Raw genomic sequence first — 14,243 nt, 5'->3', positions numbered from 1 at the left:
TTTATTAGATAATCCTCAATAAACTGTTGTGCAGGGCAAGGGAACAGAATGGCCATTATTAGGAAGTGGCACACACAAGGCCTCACACTGCGTAACAAACGTACACAAGACTATCCTGTATGATTGCTTAACTATGCAGTGGCATACATGTGTGCATAGTTCACAGCTGTTTGCCTCTATCATTTCCCCTATAAAGTGTCTCTAAGAAGCCCTGTACCCCATAAAAATCTCTGCTTGCCATTCCTTTCCCAGACTGATTTATCTAGCATCCACCTGCCCTTCCACTATATCTTAACAATTTCATTTTTTTTCTTTTTAAAAAGTCCTGTTTGGTTCTGTATTGCTCCACATTGGCTTTAGAGCAACCTGGCATGTCCAGTTGGGGAACAACCTGGCATTTCCAACCTGGCATTCCAATTGGGGAATGGCATAGGAAGAGAATTAATGTGCCCCTTTCCAGATCTCTGGCTCCATTTTCATTCTACGCCCCACCCCTTCTGCGTACCTTCTTGCAGCATAATGATACACCTGAGGATCTGAATATGAATCTCCAACAGAGTGTGTGACTTGGCACTTGGAATTTATAAAACATGCATTTTTCAGGTGGCAAGACTATGGTAGAGATATGGGGATCTCCAAGGGACTGGCAGAGGCTGCCTTGAGAATCTGACAGTGCAACCCTATGGAGAGTTACTCCAGTCTAAGTCTGTTGACTTGGATGGGCTTAGACTGGAGTAACTCACCATAGGATTGCACTGTGAATTATGCTCAGGGTGATATAGCATTTACTTATTTGTAAAACAATCACTTTAATGGCTGGTTTTAAATTGCTGCCTGCTATATATACAGCTCATTCTGCTGTTCTGTTTAGTCTGTTGATTATACATCCTCTGATGTTTTGGTTTTTAAAATGAGAATTTGTATTTTATAATTTCTGAACTGTTTGTCCTATATTGTTAACCGCTCTGCAAACCAGTTTTCTGGCAGAGGGGTAAATGAGGAATGTTTGGTTTTAAAAAAAATGTATACATAGGGTGATTTTCAGAACCATCTTAAGCATTTATCGTGATGACTTGCAGTTGGTTTAGAAACATGTTATTCTGCTTACAATGGCCCGATTGATTGATTGATTGATTGATTGATTGATTGATTGATTGATTGATTGATTGATTGATTGATTGATTGATTGATTGATTGATTGATTGATTGATTGATTGATTGATTGATTGATTGATTGATTGATTGATTGATTGATTGATAATCCACTCTCCCCATGAACGGGCTCAGAGTGGATAACAACAGTATTAAAATTTACAACAAAATTTGCTTTAAAAACCAGAAATAAATAAACAATTCAGTAATAAAACAGCTCTAGATGGTGGCCCATATTTCCAACCTCAACCAAACAATCTCTAGAGTGAGAGGTGGAAGAGTGGCAGTGGTCCAGCCAGTGGAAAAAATCAGGGTGGGGATTGCCCCCTCAACAGGAGGCCAGTAGGAAGGCTTGGACATAGCCCTGCCTCAACCATATGCCTGGCGGAACATCTGTCTTACAGGCCCGGCAAAAAGATAATAAATCTTGTTGGGCCCGGGTTTCAGCAGACAGAGAGTTCCACCAGGCTGGTGCCAGAATTGAGAAAGCCTTGGCTCTGGTTGAGGCCAGGCGAGCCTCCCTGGGATCAGGGACCCCCAGCAGTTTTTTATTGGTTGATCGGAGCACCCTCCAGGGCACATATGCAGTCCCACGGATATGCTGGTCCCAGTCCACTAAGGGCTGTATAGGTTAAAACCTATAAACCTATGCTGGTTTGCAAGACCTGCTACAGCCCTTCTGGACTCAGATGTTCCGTAAATCACTAACCTAGAAACTTCCTCATCCCCCACCACATTGTTTCCCTAAATTGCCAAAATTATACAGAGTAATGTGGGGCAATTCCAGACAAGATTTTCTGTACGGCTATGGAGTTGGGTTTTGTCCATTGATCATGAAGCTAAGATTTGAACAAGGAAGATGTACAGGCTTCTGATAGAGTTCTACTTAACTGCACTCTGATTGTCTGATAATTCTTCCTTCAACAAGGAAATCATTTATAGCCAAGGCCCTGTAGGATTTCTGTCTGAGAACAATGAAATCATAACAGGGGAAGAGGCATTAATTCTCCCTGCTAGTGAGAGTTGGCATGAACAAAGAGGTTTCCTCGTTCAGACATCTGTTAATCAAATATTTACCTTGCACTTAGGTATGGATGATTGACAAGTGAACTGAACCCGTTTGCCAAGAAAAAGTGGCCATCACCACATTGGCCAAAAGGAAAAAGACAGAACACACTAGGATTACATCAGAGCTCCCATTATAAAACCTTCCTTTCTCATGGTTAGTTAATGTTATAAAGCAGCTTTCTCATGCCAGTATTTGGGTTACTGGTACTGAATGTTCCAAACATGAGTCTTATCTGCACAGTTCAGCAATATACTCTTTATCAGTCAATTAATGCAAACCTATCCTACTGACTTAGGTGCTCATAAACGCTCAGGCTGAGAGGGAACCCTGACAGCAATGAGGCCCAGGGTGTTATGCTATATGTTATCATAAGTTTTAATAACAGAATTGTATTCCTGCGTGTGTATGTGTGCTCCTACTTCTATTCTGGATTGGTACATGATCCATTCAATATGCATCTTTAACATTTTGTGTGTATAGGACTACTTTGCAATACACAACCATAAACCAAGACTATTGAGGGCATGCATTCAGTCTCAGGGCCAAGCTACACATGACGAATGACACTTGAACGGCAAGTGGATTGAGTGGAGGGCAAGTGAACAGGGAGAAATACACTTGCCATTCAAGTGTCATTCGTCATGTGTAGCTTGGCCCTTAGTGAAGTTGGAAAACTTAACACAAAACAGCAAACATGCTGATTGAGTGGGTCGCACAAACAAACTTTCCTGGTATGTTGGGCAGGTGTGTCAAAGTGACTGAAAAGAGGAGGGGGAAGACTCTCTTGGCCAATTCACAAAATCAATTTTGAATCTGATGAGCTAAGATAGACTAGTACATTGATGGCTTTGCCAGATGCCTGCCACAGAACCCATGACAAATCTGTTAAGCCAGTGATGCAGTAAATGTTAGGAAGAGCTGGAGAAGAGGGCACTTAGACCCAGCGTGGACTTCCTCTTTACCTCTGTCTTCTTACAGGCGATTGTAACAGTGAGGGGCTTCACTCGAAAGCCCATGTGCGACAATAGAACTTAGGGAGAAGGCAAGGTTGGCTTTGCCTGCTTCTGTGACCCAGTCCCCAATGTGATGCCCCTGCGGGGCTTTGGGTGGAAGCCCTCCCACAGAATTCCCAGTGCCTCATCTACTTTTGCCCTAGTTGTAAGCTGTTCTTAATTCTGGGTTGGTGGAGTTATGTGCAAGAGTGTTGTTTTAGATTTTGCATCTGTCTTCTTTTGCCATTTGAAAAAATCATAGCAAATTAAGTCAATTATTTATTTATTTATTTATTTTCAATTTTTATTCCACCCTCCCTACATTTCCAGCAGGCTCAGGGTGGATTACAAAATGCATAAAGGTTAAAATATATAAAACAGTTTTTATAGTTAACAATTCTAAAAACATCCAATTTACACAGTTAAAAAACAATTAAACATTATTAAGATGGCAAGCCCCTTATTACTTCAGACTACAGGTGTAGGAACACATGGTCTGATAAAATCTTATTTCTAAAGTAGAGATGACTGATTGGTGTCCTGTTTACATTTTTCCTGTATTTACACTGGTACACACGTAATTATTAGTTGTTATATTCCCTGCTCTCGGCATCTCACTTAAAGGACAGAAAAGGATGAGCCGCTGGGAGTTCAATGAACAAAACTCTTAACATTTTCCACTGTAAAAATATAGGATGTAGACCTGATTCCAATTGAGGTGGGGGAAACTAACTTACAGGTTTCTTTGCCCCAAGCAAATAGAAACATTGGTGGTGGAAAATACCATCAAGTCATAGCAGACTGATGGCTGGGGTTTTCAAGGCTAACAGAGGTGGTTTTCCATTGGCTGTCTCTACAACTCTGGTCTTCTTTGGAGGTCTTTCATCCCATTACTAACCATCACTGACCCTGCTTAGCTTCTAAAATCTCATGAGATCAGGCTTGCCTGGGCTATCCAAGTCAGGGCAAAAGAAACACTACGGACCATTAAAAATCAGAGAAATGGTGTAGAAGGAAGGCTTACCTTCCCCTTCCATTGCACATTACTTAGAACGGCATTCAATTAATTTAATTGAGATAGTGGTTTTAAATTAGGTTTTACATATCTTTATTACTGCTGTAAGCTGCCTTTAGGGCCAGGAGGTAGAAAGACAGCTAATAATTGTTTTTTAAAAAATTAAATAAATAAATAAATTGGGGCTTGCTTGCCTGCTTCCCCCCTCCCCTGTGGGAGTTCCATTTCTAGAATTCTTATCATTGAATCTAATTCTGCGATTCTCTTTTCTTGGTTCTGTTTTCTTAGATTTTGCACTTGTTTCCTTCTTGTCATAGGTCGGGGTGTGGGGGGGGGGCATCAGTAAAAATAAGTATATTACTTTTTAAGGTTTTTAAGGGTTTTTTTTTCCTGTTCATAGTGCAGTGGTTCCTGGCTGAGTCATTAAAGTTGTACGTAAATAACTGGATTCCAAAATGATCTTTTGGAAACGAATGGATGTTACTCCTCTTAAGATCTTTCTGATTTTAAACAGGAGCTATAGATGGGAGGCAAGGCTTGCAAGAGTAATTCTGTTCCATTGATTTTTTTTTAAAGTATAAAATCAAAAGTGAAATTTATTAGAAGTTAAAAAATAGGTAGCTCTTACTAACACAAAGAGTGTGCTGGAATTCCAAATTGGCCACACGGTTCAGTGAAGTCCAGAGGGAGCCATAAATTTTTAGAACAATTCTGGTTGTCTGTGGCTGAATTTTTAAAAAGCTTAGGGCTGTGGCTTGATTGCATATTACAGTAGCCTTTCTCTCCAATTTCTACCAATTAACATGTAAAACAATGGTTAAAATGGTGGTTTTAAAGAGCCAGATGGCTTTTATACTGGCACAAACGTGTAAAGAAGAGAATATATATTTATATATATATAGTTCTGATTTGAGGCTGTGAGCCAAATTCTGTAAATAGCTTTTTGAAGGTACATACTCCAAGGAAAGTGCATGTTCCTTTTGTTAGGCAATATACTTTTGAGAGGGATATTTTACAGATTCCCGTATAGCAGGATGGGGAGTGGGGAGGCTGTAGCTTTCATTAACTCCTACTTAATGAGGTAAGATGAACAACAGTGGACTCTCTTCCTTTAGAGATCATTGGAAATATTTCAATATTAGCAAGATTCAAGTCCAGTAACTCCTTAAAGGCCAACAAGATTTTCAAAGGAGGGAATTTTGACTTTCGAAAGGTTATACCGTGGAAATCTTGTCTGTCTTCAAAGCGCTACTAAACTCAGATCTTGATCTTATACTGCAGACCAACATGGCTACCCACCTAATATTATTAGAATCTCCCTTTTATTTAAGCCAGCAATGAAGGTTCACGCTTGACCTTCAATATCATGAAAAATAGTAACTTAAAGATTCGAGCGGTGCAAAGCAGAGCACAATCTAAACTTCCCTCTGATCAGGGGGCGGAGCCACCGGCCATGTGACCATTTTTAAGAGGTGCCGGAACTCCGTTCCACCATGTTTCCGCTGAAAAAAAGCCCTGCCGGCAACTCCTATGGAACCTCAGGGTCATGAGGAGTCTAAGGGCCGAGCTACACATGACGAATGACACTTGAATGGCAAGTGGATTGAGTGGAGGGCAAGTGAACAGGGAGAAATACACTAGCCGTTCAAGTGTCATTCGTCATGTGTAGCTTGGCCCTAAGTGGGTAGAGAGAGTCGAATTCAGTTTTAGCCAAGCAGCTGAACAGTTGGTGTTGGATGCGAGTTTCCCTGAGAAGCCAAAGGTATCTTTAGGAGAGTCCTTCAGAAAACAAGCCCTGTTACAGACAGGTGGCAGCTGCATTGTGTACGCTCTACTTGAGGCTGAGAAAGGGAACACATGGGAGTATATATTTAACATTTTAAAATGTCATTTGCTCACCCCCCCCTTTCTCAATTAGCAGAATCTGAGGCAACAGCTGTTTCAATCGGGCTGCCACATCCGACACTCTCGACATCCTTCCCATAAGAGCAGATGCATTTTAGAACATTATGAGAGCACTTCTCCAGGGAAATGGAACGGCCCTTCTGCTGCCAAAAGCCACAAATATTAGTAAAAAGACAGACGATTTGCAAATTGTAACGGCTTTGTTTGGTGCAGTGGTTTACCACCTCTCCCCCCTTTCTTGCCCGATGAATACATTTATTACAAGGAAACAGAAAAAAACGTTCTCTTAGTTGCAAGCAGCTGAATGCCCCTAATTTCATAATTATAGAGGGAGTGCAGAAAATATTTGACTGACCAATTCAGATTGGTTTACAAGCAAGTCTTCACCACCATCACCCCACTGTATCTTTTGCTGGGTAACCAGTTTAGATGTAGCTGCTTGATACCATTGGTCTACCTAGTTCAATATGTCTCCTTTGACTGCCAATGGTTTTTCATCATCTCAAGCAGTGATCCATTAACTGGAGATGCCCAATGTTGATCTTGGGGTCTTCAGTTAGCAATCATACGCTCTTTTACTGAGTTGTAGGCTCTTCTCTTCATTTCTGTTCCTGTCTGGCTCTGTCCCAGTGATGGTATTGCAGCTTCTCCTGTAACTGTGAGTCTCTCTACACAAGGCATCTTACACGGGGACACTCAAGGGAAAGATCTTACACTTGTTCTCCCATTGTGGATACACATGCACTGCTAGGGAGACAGAGTACACTTGAATATAAAACCGCACAGAAAGTAAGTCACTTGAGCATCCTGGTGCAAGATGTCTTCTGTAGAGATACTCTGAGGGCCAAGCTACAAGTGATGAATGACACAGGTTGGACACTTGTCAGCTTCCCTCAAGTTTTGATGGGAAATGTAGGCATCCTGGTCTTGCAGCTTGGATCTCCGACTGCTGTCCAATGGACTTTTCAACTGTCACTTGTCCAACATTCCGCCAAGCTGCCTACATTTCCTATCAAAACTTGAGGGAAGCTGACAAGTGTCCAACCTGTGTCAGGCATCACTTGTAGTTTGGCCTTCAGTCCCATGTGGTGGGGTGATCTAGTTGGGCCAGTAGGAAATTGTTAATACTCAGCTCCTGAGATCCTGAAATCACACACTTCCTTCTCAGGAGGGACAGTCACCTACTCTTTTGAGTAGAACCATCTTTTCTTTTTATATCATTGAGTTGGTTCCAATCAGCTTTTCCTCTGGTCAAAAGAAGAAGAAGAAAGGATCCCCTTCTGCCACCAAAAAAGGCTATGCTAGGGATCATAGGACTTGAAGCCATGTGAGTTTGGCACTATAGGAGGGAAATTGGATGAACCTGAGTGAAAAAGCTTGCTGGATGAAACCCAGCACAAGAAATGTATTCAGTATTTCTCCATCTGAATGCCAATACTTCTAGCAGTGCAATCCTAGGCAGAGTTATAATATTCTAAGTCAAAGTCACTGAGCATATAAAGGTGTAACTCAGTTCAGAACTGCATTGTAAGACATTCTCAGTCTTGAGCTTGGGTTGACTTTTCGGGAGGTGGGCTTGCCACAGCTCTGGAGCACCGAGTGAGATTAACATCTTTCAGTGCACATTATGATCCGCCATATGACATAAGAGTTGGATCCAGCAATGCATGGACATTGCACAGTTCTGCTTGCACAAGCAGTAACACAACGGCTGCAGCAACAACGTGTGCATGTGAGTTATGTGCTGTCAAGTCACTTCTGACTTATGGTGACCCTATGAATTAATTACTCCCAAAGCATCCAATCATTAACAGCCTTCCTCAGTTCTTGCAAACCGAAGGCTGTGGCTTCCTTTATTGAGTCAATCCATCTCTATTCATAGCATTGTCCTTTCTTTTCATGATATGACCAAAGTGCAATAAACTCAGTTTAGTCATTTTAGATTCTAGGGAGAATTCAGGCTTGATTTGATCTAGAACCCACTTATTTGTCTTTTTGAGGTCTTGGGAGGTAAAACTCTCCTCCAATACTACATCTCACTACATAATTTTGGACATAACAATAAAGGGCATATGGAGCAACAAGATGTGGTAGGGGGTCGCTTGCCCTGGGTGCCACCAAAGAGAGGGCAGCGGGCATGGCAGCTGATCAGGAGTGCACAGAGCTTGCAGTGGCAGTGTGGGTGCCTGCATGCGTGGGAGGACTGGGAGGCTGCCCGCGCCACCCTGGCTGCCTACCATGCCAACGGGGCAGCTGGCTCACTGGATGCCTAGCTAGCCCTCCTGCAGTGGCTGCTGGCCAGGAGCATGCAGAGCTGGCGGTGGCAGCATGGGCAGCTGTGTGCGTGGGAGGGCTGGGAGGCTGCCCGCGCCACCCTGGCCACCTGCCATGCTGATGGGGTGGCCAGCTTGCTGGGCACCAAGCTGGCCTTCCTGCAGTGGCTGCTGGCTGGGAGCACATGGAGCTGGTGACAGCAGTACAGGCGGCTGCATGGGAGTGCTGGGAATCCACCTGCACCACCTGGCCACCTGCTGCAACGATGGGGTGGCTGGCTTGCTGGGTGTCGAGCTGGACTTCTGGCTCTTGCAATGGCTGCTGGCCAGGAGCGCACTGCCAGGTAACAGACAGGGAGGCGAGCTGCCAGAATCGTGGGAGCACTCCCGGGGTGAGGGTGCACCCTGCGTGATGAGGTCACTTCTGGGAAGTGACCTCATCATGCAGTCCTGCCTGTGGTGGCAGGGGCACCACCAGCCAGGAGTTGCCCTGGGTGCCTGGAACCCACGCTACGCTGCTACTGATAGGAAGAAGTATCTTATGCTACATCTTACACAGGCAGAACACATAGTGGGGATACAATAATTTTCATTTAGCACAACCAGAGAGTGAACATTAATTTTAGCACTTCTACCTTTACAAGAACTGTTGCACATGTGGAAATCTTCCATGGGATCCAACCAAGTAAGAAGTAACAAGTTTCTCCAAGAAACCCAACAAAGGCAATGGATGGAGAACCTTTTGTTCCTCCCTGCTGTGAAGGTGACACATTTCACAGGACGGGAATCACAGCCTTTCATTCCAGGGAAGATGAGTGAAGATATCTGTCTATAATTATTCACAATGCGTATGTTTTCTGCCCTCCAAACACATTCCTTGAAAGTGCCTCTTCGTTGGCTTTATTTCACATCATGGCAGTCAGCTTTCAGTTCAACTTAATTCCCTCATATTTTATATTTTGAGGATCAACGACTCATGGCAAAAGCCCAAGCCGAGACGTGTAACCTCAGAGTATTGTCAACTTCACTTTAACAATATCTTCCATCAGATGATTCCACAGATGTTTTCATGCAACCTCCCTCTTTGTGTGTTTTCCTGCATAGCTTCTTCATTAGCAGCTCCTATTGCTGATAGAATCTACAGATGCAAAGAAAGATGAGCATTTCAATATTCTTTTGCGGTCCAGAAATAACACAACCACCATCCCTTCCTGTGACTGGACCATCTCCCTTCAGAAGAGAGTCCAGTGGCACCTTTAAGGCTAACCAACTTTACTGTAGCATAAGCTTTCAAGAATCACAGTTCTCTTCGTCAGATGCTTTCGAGAATCACAGTTCTCTTTGTTCTCTCTTCGTCAGAGAACTGTGATTCTCGAAAGAGAACTTGATTCTCGAAAGCTTATGCTACAATAAAATTGGTTAGTCTTAAAGGTGCTACTGGACTCTTTTCGAAAGCTTATGCTACAGTAAAGTTGGTTAGCCTTAAAGGTGCTACTGGACTCTTTTTGATTTTGCTACTACAGACTAACACGGCTAACTCTTCTGGATCCCTTCAGAAGGAGGGACATCAGTACTGTACCCTGAGCTCTTGGTTGCCACATCTATTTCTTTAGATTCTTATCCTAAAGCCAAACTAACAAGAACAGGAGAGAACTGACCATAAATTGACTGGATTTTAAATCTCGGCCAGCTAATTCAACCATCTTGCCTAAAGCCTCAAACCCTTCCTGTCCCCTTTACAGCAACCTGTCTGTTGAAGTATGTGCACTTACTCAATTTCTTGTCTAACATATTGAACATCATGTTTCAAAATCTGGTTTGTGTATTCTTCAGGAATGGCTAGTGGATATATATTTTTAATTCCCTATTTCACTGGCCCAAAAAATTCCTTTTTCTGACCATTCAGACTTACTTTTCTAGAGTAAGCCTTCCCATTTATACCCTCACTTTCCCCAAGGAGCTCCAGAGAGGCTCGTATTTATCCTCCATTTTTGCCCTCACAACAACCCTGTGAAATAAATTATGCTGAAAAAGAGTGACTGCCCAAGGTCACCCAGTGACTGGGCCTAGTCCAACTCTCTAAGCTAATGATGGTTAAATCATACTTCGATAATGATATGCTACGCTCCAGGAACAATTCCTCACAATGGGTCCTTTGGAGATGTTTATCCAATGGCCATTAATGCTCTTCAGCTTGAGGAAACCCCTCTGAGCTTCCTTCAAACACTATTCATTTAGGGGATAATTCAATGACCAAAGGGTGTGCAGGTTGCAACTTTCTGACACAGCAAGATGACCATAGAAGATAAGTGCTTTGAAACAGCCTAAGTGGGAGGAAATATTGCCCTCATAGTTTATCAAAGCTCCAATCTGCAACATCAGCATTCAGCCTGATTGTACATAGCATTCATGCCAGGGGGGGAAAAAGGATGTGTTTGGAAATGGAACATATGCTTCTGCCTTCTCAGAAACAAGAAACGGCAGGACTGCGTTGTAAAAATGTATCCTCTCTGTTGGGAGGCCGTTTCATTGCACAATACATTTATCCTAGTTAATTTGAAAATCACATTTCTACTCTGGGCTCATCTTTGCTTTAACAAGTGTTTTTTATTAGCTAAACTGATGGCTTTTTTTTCATTGCAAACTGAAATCTCCTTTCCTTGTTTTTCTAAAGGGCATCTCTCTGAAGGATTATTTGGAAGAATTGAAATCCAATCCACTTAAAAGGCAGCAGTGGATTCTTTGTCAGTAATTGGAGGGGAGGGGGGTGAATGTTGGTTTTGATTTAAAGTGTGAAGCACGATGCAACTTGGAGGTGTGCTGAATCAGGATGCACCACTCTAATTGAAGGGATCAAATTATTGTTTTGGAAATCCCAGTCCATGCAGTACAGATAGAAACAAGATTTCCCCCAACCACCACCATTTTGCTATTAAGAAAACAGTGTTTCAGTTGCTAAATCAGACATAGTTTAACCTTCCCCAGTATTCTGCTTCCAACAGTGGCCAGCCAAATGCCTTTTTTATTGATTTCAACACCTGGTTCTCTGAACATGTCCATAGATATCCCCTCCCCCTTTGTTATCAATAGAGATGGGCATGAACAGGAAAAAAAATGAACATGATGTTTGTTGTATTGTCAAAGGCTTTCACGGCCGGAGAACAATGGTTGTTGTGGATTTTCCGGGCTGTACAGCTGTGGTCTTGGCATTGTAGTTCCTGATGTTTCGCCAGCAGCTGTGACTGGCATCTTCAGAGGTGTAGCACCAAAAGACAGAGATCTCTCAGTGTCGCAGCGTGCTGAGACCATGGCTATACAGCCCGGAAAATCCACAACAACCATGATGTTTGCTGTACATTGCCATCCACAAACAGGGACTCACGAACACTTTCGAGCATGATCTGTTCACGAACATGTTCGTGGTTGGATGTTCATGGGGGCCAGCAGGCTCTCCTCCAGCATCATCCAAGTCAAGATCCCTACTGCACCACTCCCAGAAACCTGATCTGAGCAGGCACCAGGAAAGGTACCAATAATAAATAATAGTTCGGCCCCAGAACCTGGCAGCAGCCCTGGAACTTGAAGGGGAAGATCCCTACTGCTCCACTCCCAGAAACGTTACCTGAGCAGGCAGCAGGAAAGGTCTGAATAATAAATAGCTTGGCCCCAGAGCCTGGCAGCAGCCCTGGAACTTGAAGGGGTAGATCCCTATCCCACCACACACAAAAAAAATCCAAGCTCCAATGCACTCTGTCTATCAAAATGCCAAAAGCAGCTGTCTCTCCCTCTCCACTGTCTGCAAAGCCAGAGCTGGGAGCCCCTCTCCCCCCTGGTCTTTGCTTCCTTGTAACAAATTTGGAGCTCCACACTTGAAAGGAAGACCTGCCTATCAAGCCAAATTGGGCTTAGATTAGGGTTTCCAGGGCAACAGCAGGAGCTCATACAGAGTTCAGACAGTCCCTGCCTAAATTGCCAAGGGAATTGGTTGCAGGTGTCAGACTGTCTGGCTTGATGAACAGCAATTAACAAGGCTTGCAATGACCACCAGTTTGTTTAGAATGGGGCCTCACAACTACCTTATTCTCGAACAGCAGATTGGGCTGTTCGTGGCTTTTTTTTGGTTTGTATTGCTATTCGTGCCCATCTCTAGAATCAATCAACAGACTTAGGCCATTTCCACACGCTCTTAAATGGACGGCCCACTCATGGACCGCTGGCAACATTTCTGTTTGCAAAACTTTGCAGGCCATTTGGCTTCCATTTTTTCAGTGCTTTTTCTGTGACCGTGGAAAGTGCGTTCCCAGAAAAGGCACCAAAAAACCAGGCGGCAAACAGCCTATGGCCGTTTTGCAAACAGAGATGTCTGGATTCCTGGGGGAAAGCTGCCAGCATTCAATGAGTGGGCTGTCCCTTTAAGGGCATGTGGAAACTGCGTTACAGCACAGTTCTAAACAGTTACACCCTTCTAAGCTCATGGATTTCAATGGACATAGGAGAGAGTAACTCTGTTAAGGATGGCACTGTAACACTTCAAATGCTAAATATTATTATTTTTGTATTATTTTAGTGTCACAGCCTTCTACCAGAGATGCAATGTATACAATTTTTTGTCTCCTAGTTCCTTTCCAATTCAGTTCCTGCCTCCCTTCTAAATTCTGTATTATGTTTGAACATTCTTTTGAATTAAAAATATGCACTCTCTTTTCTTATGTGCAGGCTTTGAGTCTAGACTGTGGTTAAAGTATTCTTTGGTGAGATCTAGCTCATCAGGTTCAGTCAGAAGCATTGTTTTACATTTCACGTTTTCCAATATAGTATACTGTACATACTGAGGACACATTTCAAAGTCTGACTGTCGCTTCTTCCTTGGTGTGGTATTTTAAAGTCGGGTCTGTATCGCTGACACCACAAAGATGTAAACACTTGGGAGAAAGAAAGAGTGCAGCCCCCCTCAAGAATGAGATTTCACCCACAAGGCCTATAAAGTGGCTTTGGGTGTTGCAATTTTAAAAGCATTCTTCTCTTCAGACTGTTCAACTTGCTCCAACAAGAACTTGAAACACATTCAACTGTTTACCATAAAACATGTGCCCACAGAAGAATTGTGCAGCATGGAGCAGACTTTTTTTATAAAGTCCCTACGCCAGATTGTAATGACTGCTGTTCTTCCTTTTCCCCTGCCATTCGCTTTCAAGAATGCCTTTCTTTCCTAGTCCCTTTGTTGGTTTTATTTTCAGAGTGCCACCCTGGGAGGGGAAATCTCTCTTCCTCCGCCCTGCTAGCTTCAGGATGTGAGTTCAGTAGAGGTCACTTTGGCTTCCGGTGTTTTCTTGGCCTCCACCTCAAAGCTGCACAATAAAAGGGAACAAGAAGATGAAGCCAGCAGCTCAGGAACATCTCTGAGGGTTGACTCCTTCTTCTGCGCGACACTTGTTCCATAGCTTTACTGTGTCCATAGCCTTTCAACAATCCCTCTGTGAACTTTACTTGTACAGATATGCAACCCTTGTGTATTTGTATGTGTGTGTTTTATACATAATCGGTGCATTTTATAATCTTAAGCCAGGAGACCTGGGAATGTGCCTACCAGCTGTAGAAGATCAAGGCAGAGCTGAGCTTCTGTTTCAGATATTAAAGTCCAGGCATGGCCAGGATCACAAGCCTTTGGCACAAGCACCACAGATTTGAGTGTTGCCTCCTCTCAAGATAAGTTACCTCAGGGGCCCACAACCTTTTTGACCCTGCAAGTTCTTTTGGAATTTTGCCACAAAATGGCTGCTGCAGCTTACCTTCAGTCACACAATGAAAATCATTGTGCTGTGGTGGCCACTGATGCC

The sequence above is a fragment of the Eublepharis macularius genome, chromosome 16 (assembly GCF_028583425.1).
Source record: "Eublepharis macularius isolate TG4126 chromosome 16, MPM_Emac_v1.0, whole genome shotgun sequence".
NCBI lineage: Eukaryota > Metazoa > Chordata > Lepidosauria > Squamata > Eublepharidae > Eublepharis > Eublepharis macularius.
This window is presented reverse-complemented; position numbering follows the sequence as displayed.